A 6,692-nucleotide genomic window follows, 5' to 3' on the forward strand; every position below is an offset into this window, starting at 1 on the left:
TATCTCGAATGAGATTTGTTAAGGAAACATTATGCGTTTGACTGTTAACCAATTTAATTAAAACTTCACAGTCTCCTTCGAAAATCAGTGAATGATAACCCCTGAATCGCAGCTAAAAGTCCTTTTGTTTCCGCTTCTAAAGGAGATCCTACTGAACTTAGTCTTGTTGCTCCCCATACAAGTGATTCTCCTCGACTGTTCCTGAAGATCCATCCACTTGTTGCCTGTTGTGTATGATAATCAAAACTTGCATCAAAATTGCATTTAATAGTTGGATGTGTCGGAGGTAGCCAGGTAATATTGTTCGTTCTTGGGATCAGTCGTGGTGTTTCTAATTTTTGAAAGCTACGAATCCATTCTGTAGTGTCTGACTTTGCCTGCAGAACTGTTTTAGTTGCACTCTCACGGTAGTTATTAAAATCTTGATTGTTTCTAACTTTCCAAATATGCCAAAGTAAAACAAAAGGAAAAAGGGAGTCAAAGTTGTTGGTAGTTTGATATGAAAAGGTTATCAGTTGAGATATAGATTCTTCCGCATTCAATGGTAGTTGATTAATGTTCAAAGCAGAACTGTTAGATAGTCTCCACGCCATTTGAGCAAAAGGACATGAGAACAGAGCATGTTCTATTGTTTCCTCTGTTTGGCAACATCTTGAACATAAAGGATCAATGTTCATTCCCCGTCTTCGTAGTCTTGTTGTGGTTGGTATGGCTTGTGACACTATCCTCCAGAGAAGATGTTTAATCTTTGGTAGTAGTCTCAATTTCCAGATTTTGTTCTTTAATTCCACTGATCCGTATGGTATATCCAATATCACTCCTGGATCAAATGGGTAGTGAGTGATAAACCAATACCCGGATTTGACAGAGTAGACACCTGATCGAGTGTAGCCCCATATTAGTTTGTCCGGATGTTCTTCTTGAGAAAGATAGATATTTTGAATTATCTCCTGTTCAGACTCTGAGACCAAGGTAGATAGTTTATGACTATCCCAAGTCCGAGTATTTCCTGTTTTAGAGATTAGACGATGCAGTAGTGTAGTAGATTATGGTGATATTATATCTACTAATCTAGGTGGATGCGTATCAATGAAATTATCCATTCCTAGACGCATAGTTCGACCATCGCCTACAATATATCGCATTCCTTTCTTAAGAAGATCTAATCCTATTAAGATAGAAGACCAACCATACGATTGGTTCTTCCTTGATCTAGCATCCATAATTGTTTCATCCCTAACGGTTCTTCATAACTCCAACAAAAAGAGAGTTTGGATTTTGAATAAGTCTCCATGCTTGCTTGGCCAAGAGGGCGTCGTTGAATTTTGCCAAATCCCTAAAACCCAAACCCCCTTCTGATTTTGGACTCTGTAATTTATTCCAAGATATCCATGGAATACCACATTGGTTTGAACCTCTATCCCACCAATATTGCATTAGAAGAGTTTCTATTTAGGATATGATTCCCAGGGGAAGTTTAAAACAAGACATGGCATAGACTGGCATTGATAGAGCCACTGAATTTAGCATTATTGCTTTACCTGCTAGAGATAATGTCTTTGCTGTCCAACCTGATGTGCGTTGTTTGACTCTATCAATGATGTATTCAAAAATTTCCTTCTTCTTACGTCCAAATTGTTGAGAGAGTCCAAGATATTTCCCTCCTCCTCCATGGTTAGGGATGTCAAGTATTGCCTTTAGTCGGTTTTGAGTATTTCCAAAGACTCTGCTCCCAAATGTAATCATCGATTTGGATGTATTTATTTTTTGTCCAGAGTAATATTCTAGATATCAAACATATCCTTTAACGCTTGAAAATTTTTCCTATTAGCTTTACAGAAGAATAGACAATCATCTGCAAACTGTAGATGAGTGATGCTTGGTGCACCATTTCCTATGCGGATTCCTTGTAGATCACCATCTTGGTCACTGGAAGTGATTAAATGACTGAGGACAGAACCGTGCCTAGGATTATACGGACCAGAAGCAATGTCTAAAAAAAAGGCCTAAAATTTTTTTTTTCAAATAATAACCAACATAATCTGGAAAAAAACAAGCGTAGAACCCAAATCTTAATTCTAAAAGATAACTTTTCTTTCTTTCTGTGCTACAAAATCGTTAACTAAACTCTCGAAGTCGACACTCTTAACCAGCTCCCTTTCGATAGACAAAATAGCCAAGTCGCTTAGTCTTTCTTGTGACATACTCGAACGAAGATAAGATTTTATCAACTTCAGCTTTGAAAAGCTTCTCTCAGCAGATGCAACTGAAACTGGAATCGTGATCAATATTCGATAAGCGATCCATGCATTAGGATAACAATCTTCAACCTGTTTCAAGAAGTCTAACACTTGAATTGGCCTCTTAGTTCCTGCTGGTAAAGCTTCTCTTAGAATCTTAGTTCACAAAACAAATCATTACCAACAATATCCGAAAGTTTCCCATGAGTTAGAGACTTCTCAAGATTAATACAAGATGCCATCAAACTTTCATCGCTCGCTGACTGCAATTTCTTCAAATCAAATAAAAAGCCAAATATTTGTTCATACCTCTCAAACTGTTCAAATCTTGTCTTAAGCGAGCATAAAGCTTGGTCCATAATATGGATGAAGTAATCAACTCTGAAGCTCTCCTCTGGTGATAAAACCACACTTCTTGCAACTCTCTCTGATTCTTCACCATAATTTATTTTTCTTATAATGACTCGCTTTGCTTTTTTGGGAAATACTGCCTCAATCTCCATCAAATCTGCAATTTCTTTAGCTTCCAACTTTGCTTTCTCAAAACCTGAGTCTCTGTACTTTTGAAAATAAGAAACCAACCCTTTCAACTGAGAGATAGCAACATCTATGTTCATATCCACGGATTGCAAACTCTTACTAACAATGTTCACAGCAGAAAGAAGATTATACCAAATAACCATGGAAACCAAGAACTGAAAGCTTCCAATTCCATGTGTTTCACTTATTGTAAGACATTCAGCTTCACTTTGTTCTTTCGGATCATCACTATTCTCAGCAATGTAAACTAAAGCATCCATGATTTTGGGAGCTTGAAAGTGTATTGCCTTAACACTTTCAACATGACTCTCCCATCGAGTATGTGACAAAGACTTAAGTGTTAGACCTCCCACCTTATCCTCAAATATTTTCAATCGCTTGTTTGAAGATGTAAAGAAACAATAAATTCGCTGAATGATTCCAAAAAATAATATTGCCTTTGGAGAAGTGGTTGCCATATCACAAAGTGCAAGATTAAGACTGTGGCAACCACAAGGTGTGTAAAACACCCTTGGATTGATCTCAAGTAACCTTTTCTGCACTCCTTTATGTTTTCCCTTCATGTTCGAGCCATTATCATAACCTTGACCCCTAGCATCATCAATTTTTAACCCAAAAGCAGCCAAGACATCTTGAAGCTCACAGAAAAGTCCTTCTCCAGATGTGTCATCAACTTTCAAAAATGTCAAGAAAAATTCTTCTACGGTAGTTGAAGTGGCTGAGACATCTACACAACGAATTACGACGGTCATTTGTTCGTGATGGCTAATATCTGGAGTGCAATCGAGGATCACAGAGAAGTACTTAGCATCCTGGATTTTTTTGATAATCTTGCCTTTTATCTCATTAGCTAACAAAGCTATCAACTCATTTTGAATGTTGTTGCTGAGATAAGGACAATGAGTTTCACCATCTTAATATCTTCTAAGATGTTCTATCATCACCGGATCAAAATCAGCAAGCGACTCAATGAAACTTAAGAAATTCCCATTATTATCGTCTCCAATCTTTCCATTGCTCCCACGAAATGCTAGATTCTGTTTAGCAAGAGTTTTAACCACAGAAATTATCCTAAGCAAAACTTGTCTCCAATGAATTCTTTCTTTCTTCATTTCATCTTGAGCATATTTATCAATGGTCTGATTTTTCTCCAGCCTTGACTCTAATTCCACCCACTGATTCATGCAGACAATGTGTTCCCGACTAGATTCATGCTCTTTAAGCCTCTTCAAAATATTTCTCCAATCACTGAATCCCGTAGTTGCCAGTTGACCTTTGTCTCTCTGGTTGAACAATTTACAACAAAAACAATATATTTTGTTAGATGCTTTTGAGTAAACTAGCCAACATCGATCTTGTTTTCTTCCATCATTCATTTCTCTTGTGTAATAGCAATGCGAGAAATGCCTTTTAAGACCATCTTTTGGAAAATGAAAATCCATTCGCAATCTTTGTGTCGGACCTTGTACAACCATAAAATCTCTCCATTCATTCCATCCTTTCTTTATGCATTTCCAGTTTCCAGGATCATACATATCCACAAATCCCAAATTCTCCCTCAGATCTTCACCCTTTTCATCTTTAGTCTTATCCTCCTCATTCAATCCCTCCTCATTCAATTCCTCCTCATTCACTACATTCACATTCTCTGTCTCAACAACTATTTCTTCTCTCTGAAACTCAGCCATATTCTCATCCACTCCATCATCTTTGACATGATCATTTCCTTCTCCTTTATCACTGTTTCCTACAGATTCATCAAAAGTTTCAGATTTTTTGAAATACCTGAATATACCATTCTCTAGAGATTTCACGAGTGCTTCTCTTCGATTCTTCTTTTTTAATTTTTCTGCTCCACCCAGTTCTTTCTTCATGCTCTTTGGAGGCATTTTGCTGAAATTTAAGAGTCAAAACACAAATCAAAACAAGTTACATAACCAAATAGAAACGAAAACGAGAACATTGACCATTGCTATTACGATTACGATTCTCAAAACACAAGTTATATAATATTATCCATTGAACATTGCTATTACGATTTTCAGATATTAGAACCCAATAGAAATGAAAACCCAAATCAAATCTCTATATAGTTTATGAAAAAGAAAACTATAATATTATAAAAACATACTTGTTTGATTGTTGATGGCAGCCAAACCAAGAAGGAAGAAAACAAAAAGAATATGTTAATGTTTTAGTGCCTTGAAAACATAAAGATTGTTGCTTTCTCGAATGGAGAAGAAAACAAAAAGAAGGGAGAAGTGATGGGTCTTTCTCGAATTTTCTAGAACCATCGTTGCTTTTTTTTTACCACATAAAATCATTTTTATTGGGTCTAACTAGTGGGCTTATTTGGGAAAATTAAGGCCTTTATTTTTTTTCCAAAAAAACAGGCCGGAAGCGAAGACTTCTTTTCTTAACACATAGCCACAGCTCTGACTGAGGATGTCTGAACAGAGGATAAATAGATAAGGTGATAGGGGATCACCTTGTCTAATGCCTCTTGTTGGCTTAATATGTCCATAAGGAGCTCCATTGATCAAGACAGGGTAATTCACAGAGGTTACAGTTGCCATGATCCAACTAATCCACTTATCACAAAAACCAAATAGTTTCATAGTTGTCTCAAGAAAATTCCACTCAACTCGGTCATAAGCTTTGCTGACATCTGTCTTCACTGCCATATAATTTTGTGATACTCGTTTCCTGACTTTTAAGGAGTGCATAACTTCATGCGAAATCATCACGTTATCTTGTATTATTCAACCTGGGATGAAAGCTGCCTGAGCATCTGAAACTATGTCGTTCAGGTGAGGTTTCAGTCGCTTAACCAAGCATTTTGATACAATTTTATAGAGTACATTGCATAGAAATATAGGTCGGTAATCCGAGAGTGTCTGAGGATTATTGATTTTTGGAATCATGTAAATGTTAGTGAGATTAATGCTTGGTTTCATTTGGGAAGTATCAAAAAAATGATGAACTTCTTGTATTACTTGTGGTCCAACTGTGTCCCAACATGTTTTGTAAAATCTTGCTGTTAAACCATCTGGACCCGGAGCACGATCATCGCCTATTGAGCACACTGCATTGTATATCTCTTCATTGATAAAGTCCTTTGTTAAACTTTCGTTTGCTTCCTCTGAGACTCGAGGTACAAAGTCGGCAAAAACCGATGGGTTAACATAATGATTGGAGGTTTTAAAGATGTTTGTGAAAATTTTTTGGGCATGATCACCAACCTCTCTATCCCCATGATGAATATTGCCTTGATCATCTAAAATAGATGTTATCCAGGTCTTTGCAAACCTTATTTTGGCACAAGAGTGGAAGTAACTCGTGTTTCGATCTCCAGCTAACATCCACATATTCCTACTTTTTTGTTGCCAGTGAGTTTCTTCGTCACTATAAGCCTTTATCAATTCATCGTGCAGGATAGGAATGGATCTTCGTAATACCGGATTTGAGCTTTCCATTGCATAGTTTAAACGAGCTTGAATATCAACAATGTGTTGTTCAGAATTTAAGTGGTGATCACGCTTCAGATTTGCCAAACTCCGCCTGCAGTTTTTAATACGCTCATTGATCGGGATGTCTGAACTACTATTGCTATCTAGCCAGCCAGCCTTAAAAGTCTAATGGAAGTTAGGTATATCCAACAGGCGTTTATCAAACTGGAAAGTTTGTTTGTTATGCCTGACAACATCATTTAGATCAAGCAAGATAGGCTTGTGGTCCGATCCTGCAAATTCCAGGAAGTGCGCCTCTGCATTGGGAAAGGTGGATGCACCCGAAGATTTAAACATTGCCCTGTCAAGGCAACACTGTATCGTGTATGAGTATCGTTCTCCCACCCATGAGAAGGGATTACCTCTTGAACGGTCATCATGAAGATCACAAACAGATATCATG

At 37.2% G+C, this 6,692-nt stretch overlaps 2 pseudogenes; both read right to left on the reverse strand.

Annotated features, from left to right (window-relative positions):
* On the reverse strand, positions 2,146 to 2,599 carry LOC109132904 (annotated as a pseudogene).
* LOC104789519 lies at positions 2,743 to 4,669 on the reverse strand (annotated as a pseudogene).

The sequence above is a fragment of the Camelina sativa genome, chromosome 5 (assembly GCF_000633955.1).
Source record: "Camelina sativa cultivar DH55 chromosome 5, Cs, whole genome shotgun sequence".
Lineage (NCBI taxonomy): Eukaryota > Viridiplantae > Streptophyta > Magnoliopsida > Brassicales > Brassicaceae > Camelina > Camelina sativa.